The sequence below is a fragment of the Populus alba genome, chromosome 14, assembly GCF_005239225.2.
Source record: "Populus alba chromosome 14, ASM523922v2, whole genome shotgun sequence".
NCBI lineage: Eukaryota > Viridiplantae > Streptophyta > Magnoliopsida > Malpighiales > Salicaceae > Populus > Populus alba.
Genome location: NC_133297.1, coordinates 23,549,029 through 23,559,028, shown reverse-complemented (window position 1 = coordinate 23,559,028; position 10,000 = coordinate 23,549,029).

Sequence of the window (10,000 nt, the reverse complement as noted above, 5' to 3'; positions counted from 1 at the left end):
TGGACGCTGGGCTGTCCAGGCCAGGCAGGAAAAAATCGTCAAGGGGGATGCGCTGACGAAGCAGGGCTGTTCAGACACAGCGGGCAGTGTTGGAATCGGCAGCGCCGACGAAATGGGAGAAGTCGGCAGAATCGGCAGCCGGTGCTGGCGATGAGTCTGGACTGTTTATAGTCCTAGGCGTGACGAAAAAGACTGGGGGCCTAGGCAGCGGCAGCGATGCCAACAGTGGGAAAAATCGGCAGCGCGGAGATCCGCAGCTGGAGGCCCGTCGGGGAAAATCGGCAGCGCAGATTTGTTGACGAACACGGGCTGGACGCTGGGCTGTCGAGGCCAGGCAGGAAAATTTCGTCAAGGGGACGCGCTGACGAAACAGGGGCTGTTCAGACACAGCAGGCAGTGTTGGAATCGGCAGCGCGGACGAACGAGGGGCTGTTCAGACAAATCGCAACGTCGGAAAAATCGGCAGCGCGGATTTGTGCAGCTGGAGGCCCTATCAGCTGGCTGCCCGCAACGAGTCATTCAATTCTCTGCCCTATCAACATAACTCCCGATGTGTTGTTCGCTATCTTGGAAGAAGAGATCTCTTCCTCCCCGCGTCGGCCGGCGATTACCCGGCGGGCGTCGTTCAAATCACTGCCCTATCGGCCCACAACTGCTGATGGGGGGGATTAGAGGCCGGCCCATGGTGGTGAGGGGAGGCCAAGACCGTGAAAGCAAGAGTTTTCCCGGGGCTCCTCCGGTTGGCCGCGGCATGCGCGCTGCCGGTTTTCCCGCATCCCGCCAAGAAAACGTCATGCTTTCCACGTGAAATCAATCCAGTAAAATCAGCCATATTTTTGTGAGGCTGCCAGCCGAATTTGGGGTCATTCCGGGCCGGTTCCTATTTTTGCGTATTTCCTTGATTTTTAATGGTAGGAAAATAAAAAAAAATACTTCCCGACCTCGAAAAAATCTGGGAAAATTTATAAAGGTGGATTGGGATTTTTGCCAACCTATGTGCAAAATTTCAGCTCAAAATACCAAGAAATGAATTTTTTTAGAGGGGGGGTGACAGCTGGGACCTAGTAGTGTCTGCCCCTGCCAGAGCTGCAATAACACTTATAGCTCTTTAGGGGGGTGCCCCCCGACTGGCCATGGGGCGCGCTGGCTGGCGCCCATAGGCCTGCCGCGGGGGATTTGCGAGCTGCTGCTACACACGTGGGGGGCCTCACGGCCCGAAGTAACGCCGCCATCGATGACCCGTTTTCCGGCCGGCGACGACCCGATTCCGACCACCGCCCTATAAAAATCACACGCGCGCGCGCGCCCGCCCGCGCCCGCGCCCGCGTCTGCGCTTGGCGCTGGGGCGCTGGGGCCTGAGGGCCTGGGGCCCTTGGGGGCCCTTGGGCTCTTGGGCGATTGGGCGCGCGCCAGCGCGCGGCAATGATTTCCATGCCGCGCTGCGCAACGGGGGCTGACGCGGGGACAGCCCCTGCTGGCTGGCTATCTTACCCGCGGGGGGCTGCCTTCGGGCCTTGCCCCCGCTGCGCTCTTGCCTGCCCCCGCGCGCGGAGAGGCTACGCACACTCTGCGGCAGCGATGCAGCAGTGGGAAAATCGGCAGCGCGGACAGCCCCCGCTGGCTTGCTGTCTTTGCCCGCGGGGGCTGCCTTCGGCCCGGGGCGCGGCAGCGATGCCAGCAGTGGGAAAAATCGGCAGCGCGGACAGCCCCCGCTGGCTTGCTGTCGTGCCCGCGGGGGGGCTGCCTTCGGGCCCGGGGCAGCGGCAGCGATGCAGCAGTGGGAAAAATCGGCAGCGCGGACAGCCCCCGCTGGCTTGCTGTCGTGCCCGCGGGGGGGCTGCCTTCGGGCCCGGGGCAGCGGCAGCGATGCCAGCAGTGGGAAAAATCGGCAGCGCGGACAGCCCCCGCTTGGCTTGCTGTCTTGCCGCGGGGGGCTGCCTTCGGGCCCGGGGCAAGCGGCAGCGATGCCAGCAGTGGGAAAATCGGCAGCGCGGACAGCCCCCGCTGGCTTGCTGTCTTGCCCGCGGGGGGGCTGCCTTCGGGCCCGGGGCAGCGGCAGCGATTGCCAGCAGTGGGAAAAATCGGCAGCGCGGACAGCCCCCGCTGGCTTGCTGTCTTGCCCGCGGGGGGGCTGCCTTCGGGCCCGGGGCAGCGGCAGCGATGCCAGCAGTGGGAAAAATCGGCAGCGCGGACAGCCCCCGCTGGCTTGCTGTCGTGCCCGCGGGGGGCTGCCTTCGGGCCCGGGGCAGCGGCAGCGATGCCAGCAGTGGGAAAAATCGGCAGCGCGGACAGCCCCCGCTGGCTTGCTGTCTTGCCCGCGGGGGGGCTGCCTTCGGGCCCGGGGCAGCGGCAGCGATGCCAGCAGTGGGAAAAATCGGCAGCGCGGACAGCCCCCGCTGGCTTGCTGTCGTGCCCGCTGGGGGCCCTTCGCGGGCGGGCAGCGATGCCAGTGGGAAAAAATGCCAGCACAGCCCCCGGCTGGGCTGTCGTGCCCGCAGCGGCAGCGCGGCAAGCCAGCAGCAGGGGAAAAATCGGCAGCGCGGACAGCCAGCCCGCTGGCTTGCTGTCTTGCCCGGGGGGGGCTGCCTTCGGGCCCGGGCAGCGGCAGCGATGCCAGCAGTTGCAGGAAAAATCCGGCAGCGCGGACAGCCCGCCCTGGTTTGCTTGCTGTCTTGCCCGCGGGGGGGCTTTGCCTTCGGGCCCGGGGCAGCGGCAGCGATGCCAAGCAGTGGGAAAAATCGGCAGCGCGGACAGCCCCCGCTGGCTTGCTGTCTTGCCCGCGGGGGGCTGCCTTCGGGCCCGGGGCAGCGGCAGCGATGCCAGCAGTGGGAAAAATCGGCAGGCGCGGACAGCCCCCGCTGGCTTGCTGTCTTGCCCGCGGGGGGGGCTTGCTTCGGGCCCGGGGCAGCGGCAGCGATGCCAGCAGTGGGAAAAATCGGCAGCGCGGACAGCCCCCGCTGGCTTGCTGTCGTGCCCGCGGGGGGGCTGCCTTCGGGCCCGGGGCAGCGGCAGCGATGCCAGCAGTGGGAAAAATCGGCAGCGCGGACAGCCCCCGCTGGCTTGCTGTCTTGCCGCGCGGGGGGGCTGCCTTCGGGCCCGGGGCCCCTGCGCTCTTGCCTGCCCCCGCGCGGGAGAGGCTAGGCGCTGCTGGGGCCAGCCCGACGTCGCTGGCCGCGCATGCGCGCTGCCGGTTTTCTCGCATCCCGCCAAGAAAACGTCGTGCTTTCCACATGAAACCAATCCAGTAAAATCAGCCATATTTTTTGTGAGGCTGCCAGCCGAATTTGGGGTCATTCCGGGCCGGTTCCTATTTTTGCGTATTTCCTTGATTTTTAATGGTAGGAAAATAAAAAAAAAATACTTCCCGACCTCGAAAAAATCTGGGAAAATTTATAAAGTTGGATTGGATTTTTGCCAACATATGTGCAAAATTTCAGCTCAAAATACCAAGAAATGAATTTTTTAGAGGGGGGGTGACAGCTGGGACCTAGTAGTGTCTACCCCTGCCAGAGCTGCAATAACACTTATAGCTCTTTTAGGGGGGTGCCCCCTGGCTGGCCATGGGGCGCGCTGGCTGGCGCCCATAGGCCTGCCGCGGGGGATTTGTGGGCTGCTGCTATGCTCGGACTAACGTGGGGGGCCTCATGGCCCGAAGTAACGCCGCCATCGATGACCGTTTTCCGGCCGGCGACGACCCGATTCCGGCCACCGTCCCTGTGACCCGCTCCAAGCCGTTGGGCGCGTTGGGGCTGCTTATCCGCGGCTGCGGGCGCGCACGCACTCTGATTTGCCAGCGCTCGTGCCAACCAATAGGCAGCCCCAACGCGCCCAACGGCTTGGCGGCGACGTCACGATTCCGGCCACCGTCCCTGTGACCCGCTCAAGCCGTTGGGCGCGTTGGGGCTGCTTTATTCCGCGGCTGCGGGCGCGCACGCACTCTGATTTGCCAGCGCTCGTGCCAACAATAGGCAGCCCCAACGCGCCCAACGGCTTGGCGCGACGTCACGATTCCGGCCACCGTCCCTGTGACCCGCTCCAAGCCGTTGGGCGCGTTGGGGCTGCTTATCCGCGGCTGCGGGCGCGCACGCACTCTGATTTGCCAGCGCTCGTGCCAACCAATAGGCTGCCCCAACGCGCCCAACGGCTTGGCGCGACGTCACGATTCTGGCCACCGTCCCCGGGACCCGCTCCAAGCCGTTGGGCGCGTTGGGGCTGCTTATCCGTGGCGTGGGCGTGGGGCCTTAACAAGCCGCGCTCGTTCCAAGGTGCTGGCAGCTGACGCGCGCCTCTCAGCTTGCCGCGACGTCCCGGTGGCGGTGGCCGGAATCCCTGCCCGTCACCCGCTCCAAGCCGTTGGGCGCGTTGGGGCTGCTTATCCGCGGTCTCGGGCGTGGGGCCTTAACAGGATTCCCCTCGTGCCAAGGTGCTGGCAGCCCCAACGCGCCCAACGGCTTGGCGCTACGTAACGGCGACGTCCTGATTCCGGCCACCGCTGCCGTGACCCGCTCCAAGCCGTTGGGCGCGTTGGGGCTGCTTATCCGCGGTCTCGGGTGTGGGGCCTTAACAGGATTCCCCTCGTGCCAAGGTGCTGGCAGCCCCAACGCGCCCAACGGCTTGGCGCGACGTCACGGCAGCGGTGGCCTCTGCCTGTGCTCGCAAGCTGGAGGCCTGGCCGACGTGTCTGGTGCGGACCGCTGAGCTTGGGGATTGCGAGGAGAGCTGTACCGCGTGGGCGTGCTGCATTCAGTTGCTGCGCTCGTGCCAAGGTGCTGGCTCTCCTCGCCATCCCCAAGCTCCTGCGCGATGTGCCCGCTGCCGAGGCCTGGCCTCCGTCTTCCGAGCTGAGGCAGATGGCCCCCCGAATGATTGTCCCTGTTGCTCCCCCCCCGCGGCCTGTCCCTTCGAGATCCGCCGCGTCCCCCGCGGCTTGTTGCGTGTCCCTTCGAGATCCCCCGCGTCCCCCGCGGCTTGTTGCTTGTCCCTTCGAGATCCTTCGCGTCCCCCAGCGGCGTGTTGCTTGTCCCTTCGAGATCCTTTCGCGTCCAGCGGTGCGGGCACGATCTCTCTCGGGTGTTTCCATTTGCCCTCGTGGCCGTGGTTCGCTCGTCGGGATTGTTGTCGCGTGTACGCAGAGTCGCATGAGCGGTAATTGGGCTGTCCGTGTCGGCAGGCTCCGTGCTTGTGCACCGAACTGTCGGCCTGCTGCCCCCATCACTCTCAGCCCAAGGCCCTGGGTGCCTTGCGGCGAGGCGGGGTTCCTGTGCTGCGTACCCACTTCGGTGGAATTTGAATGTGAAGCTGTCCCTCTCCGCCGCGCGCCTCCCCGGGGGCGCGGGGCGAACCTAGCAGCGGCGCCGTGTTCCAGTCGAGCGGAATCTCGCCGAACTGGCCCACGCGCGGTCGCTCGTGCTTTCGGATGCGGAACGCGATGCCGGCGCGGGGGCCTCCGCCCCTGCGACCGTCCCGTTCGAGCCGCTCGTGCTCGATAAGAACGACTTCCTCGCCCGTCTCGGCCCCTCGTCTCATCGGCGTCGGGGATCGTGCGGGTCGTGGTGTCGCCAAGGAATGCTACCTGGTTGATCCTGCCAGTAGTCATATGCTTGTCTCAAAGATTAAGCCATGCATGTGTAAGTATGAACTAATTCAGACTGTGAAACTGCGAATGGCTCATTAAATCAGTTATAGTTTGTTTGATGGTATTTGCTACTCGGATAACCGTAGTAATTCTAGAGCTAATACGTGCAACAAACCCCGACTTCTGGAAGGGACGCATTTATTAGATAAAAGGTCGACGCGGGCTCTGCCCGTTGCTCTGATGATTCATGATAACTCGACGGATCGCACGGCCATCGTGCTGGCGACGCATCATTCAAATTTCTGCCCTATCAACTTTCGATGGTAGGATAGAGGCCTACTGTCACGGGGGTTATTTTTCGCCTCGCAAATAATCCCGTGCGGCAGCCTAGTCCCGCTAGACTCAGCCTTCCCTCACCAATCCCACTCGTGTTTGCCTAATAACTAAGCAAGCGGAATACACAAGCAAGATAATAGAAGTGCACAACAAGCTTTACAGGAACTCTTTCCCAACCTTTATTAATCTCATCTATAAAGGAAACTATACACAATTCCGTATGTGTGCTATGCACAAATCGCATGCTACACTAAGCTATCCCTAACTTGTGATTTACATGTTCTCGCATGCCCCTACATGCTGAACTTGCCCCAACGCATGCCTCCCTACATGCCGGACTCCCAACGCATGTCTCTCTACATGCTGGATTTTCCCTCAGTGCATGCCTCCCTTTTCCACAGCAGAGGTTTTGCAGCCCTTTTATAGCCAAGTAGGTGAACTTCCATTCTCACCTAACATCCCCCAATTTCGGGACTAGTGGAGCACTACCTTCCCCATCATCATTAGTGGCTCTCCCACTTCCCTTAGTGGCTCACCCATGATCATAGTGGCTCCCCTATTTTCAGGACAAGTGGAGTATTATCCCCACCATTATCTCTAGTGGGTTGGTGAAGCACTTTCTTCACCAATATTCGGCCCCTCCACCCATGATCTCAGCAGCTTGGACAGCACCCCAGTTGTGCTCCCACATTCAGCATGTCCGCATGGCAGCCCCATCTGCCAGCTCTTGCTTCGTCAGCCTGTTGAGTCATACGCCTGCCTTGGACAGTCCTTCGCCCAAGTTTTAGATCGTGCCAAGTCGATCCCCTTGACTTGCACAAGCTGCTGCGCGCTGCCGAATTCGCCCGCAAGTCTGCTGTGCGCTGCCGAATTCGCATCTGCGTGCAGGCTTCCAATTCCTGCGCTGCCGCATTCACATCTGCGTGCAGGCTCCCAATGTTTGCGCTGCCGAATTCCTCGTCAGCCCCTGTTCTCGTCGGCTGATGCCCCTGACGAGTTTTCTCGCCTGGCTTCGACATTCCATCGTCAAGCCCATGTTCGTCGACAATCAGCGCTGCTGATTTCCCTTTGACGAACCTACAGCCGCATAAATCTGCGCTGCCGATTTCTCCCATCGTTGGCATGGCTGCCAGCGCCCTTAGGCCCCATTTTGGCCAGCCTGCCGAAGCGTGCACCTCGTGCACATTTAATACCGTTACAAACCACCCCCACCAAAAGAACCCGACGCCCTCGTCGGACAGATTTGAAGTACCCTTTGCACCGCATCTGCTCCTCGTCACACTCCATGTTTCTCCCCACGAAGCCTCTTAGCTTTGTCCACACTCGACAACAATTCAGTCCACCGAATTTCGTCAACTTGTTACAAAACCAAGTTGTGACACCTTGGTTCGTTGGTTTGTCCACACCTATCAAACCCATTATACTTGCAAGCATGTTTTCATGAAGTTAAGATGCCACACCTAGCACCCAAGGAATCCGTCCCTTTCTCCACAAAATACAGCCACACACAAAAACCCCCATCAAAGAATCATAGGAACTCCCAAGCGAACCCACAATTCCTCAACTGTTCCGTGTTCCCCTTTGCAAGTTTTAAATATTGCTTACTTGTTCATGTTCAGCAATCCACTCTTCTGCCGAATTCACCTCAGCCTACACAAGGCTGCCGCTGTCCATCGCTGCCGAATTCCATGCAGTGTGTTTTTCGTTGGCACATTCTCGCGCCTAGAGTTCAAACCATGATCTGCCCGTTATCAAAGTTCTGAAACTCTTCCAATTCTGCCTCGCCCAAGGCAGCTTGGCCACGCCCAAGTCCTCATTGACTAGGCCGGCCCCTTGCCACTAACTCTTTTATACTTAGTGGTAGGCACACGTATAGAATTTACGTATGCCGATCCTTCCCCTTTCTTGTCTATGTCTAAAACGTTCACCCACTCTTTGGAACTCCGCACTCCATCGCATGGTTTTGGCTCTGGAATTTTCAGCTTAGAAGGGCCTGCACCCTGATGCAGCTGCGACTGCTTGCTTCAAGACAGCCCATTCTGCGTCCACAGCTTGCAACTTTCGGTCCCTGCCGCAAGTTCAACATACTGCTTCCGCCGCCTTCTCCACGTTTTCACCCTAGCCATCTCCCATTGCTTCAGAACTGAATGATCTTCTCCCTCGTCAGGAAGTTCTCCCATCCAGCCCCTTTAGATGAAGTAACATTAGACATTGTCGTTGGCTCCATTGCCAACTCAGTTTCAGCGCTCAACTCCATTTCTTGTCGAAGTCTTTCGGCAAGGTCCTCAATAACCTGCCATAGCACAAATACATAGCATCCCAGCATCAAGTCTCGTCTGACCTGGTTCCCAATGCGCTACTGTCATGCCCCAGAAACTTCGTCACCCACACAAGATTTCGCTGACGCAAAACAGCCCCCTACTGTTTTCCACCTTCGCTGCATGTTTCGTCCACCGAATACTTGCAACACTTATGCCAATGTCATTAGCATTCTGCTTCTATCATTGTAAACCATCCGTCGTCACAATGCATAGAAATAGCCACTCGTACTGCCTCCAAGACAGCACACAAAATCATCTTCGTCGACGATTTTGGCTTCTCATCCAAGCCCACTGAATCGGCTACCGAATCTGTCACCTCGACTATTCTTCCTCCAATTCAGCTCCCAACGTGACAAGAGTCCATCTCAGCCACTATTCTGTCTTCTTCGCCCTGCGCTTTCTATCGTCAAGGTCTCCACCGAAGACATGAATTCTGCCTCCCACAAGGCAGTAAATCCGCATCAAATCCTCGCAGATTTTCCTTGGCCATTCGACCAAGTTTTCTCAGCTTCATCGCTGAATCTTGGTTCCAACGCCTTGAACATTCATTCGTCAAGACGCACCAAAATTTCCCCCACACACTGCCTCCCCACCAAAGCAGTACACCAAATCATCCTCATTGATGATTCTGGCTCCTCAACCAAACTCTCCATGTCGGCTGCCGAATCTGCGTCCTGATCAACCCATCGTCAAGACATCCAGACTCCCAAACGTTCTGCCATCTACGAGGCAGCAAGGCCAGACAGCATCCTCACCGATATGCTGGCCTATGATGACTGAATTCCATCTCAGGTTATCCAGGCAAACACATAAAATTTGTATGCCAACCCAACACCATCTTCCACACTGACAGCATTAAGATATCCCATCTTTGGGCAACAATCCCACACAAAGTAATTTCCATCACAAGAGAAACAGTATAAATTCAGTTTCGAACCCTTACCGATTTGCTTTCTCGTCTGACTTCCCATCGTCAGTAGCAAGTCTAGGCTCTCTCCCCTGAATTGCTTCTTCTATCTTCGCCCCATCCTTCCCTTTAGGCTTTGACGAAAACTTAGAAACTCCAGCAGTCCCCTTCGCTGGCTCCTGCGCCCAATTCTGCCATTCCATCATCTTGATGGCCGAATCAGCACCCCTTTTGATATGATCACTTCGTCATGACTTTGCGTCGCCCATTAGTTAATCCACCAAACTTCGCAGGCTTTTTGAACACCAACACTGCCCAATACCCGCTGGTAAGCTTTCCCCAGAATAGCTTCGAACAAATCAGCCCTTTGATCTGCTCCACAGAACAATCCATCGTCTGTGCTACGAAACAGCCCATCGTTTCGTCAAGAACGCGAACTGCGCTCTGTCTTCATGTCTCTGCCAATCCATCGGCAGCAACAATGTTTCTCCCAAATCAGTCCCCTTCGATTTGTCCAGAGAAACTCCAGCATTATCGTTGCTGATCATTGCGCTTGAATCTGCGCTCCTCCTTCATGTTTCTGCCCATCCATCGGCAGCAGTAATGTTTCTCCCAAATCAGTCACCTTCGATTTGTCGAGAGAAACTCCAGCATTCTCGTCGCTGATTATTGCGCTTGAATCTGCCTATCCCTCGGCAGAAGCAGTAGCCCTCCCAAATCAATCCGTTGATTTGGCCGCAGAATCATTCTCGTCATTCTGCCAAGAAAGCCACAACGCTTTGAGACCCATTTGCTACGGTCTTCAAGTCTGCCAAGACAGCAAACCCATCTTGATACCATCTTCGCTCTGATACCAATTGT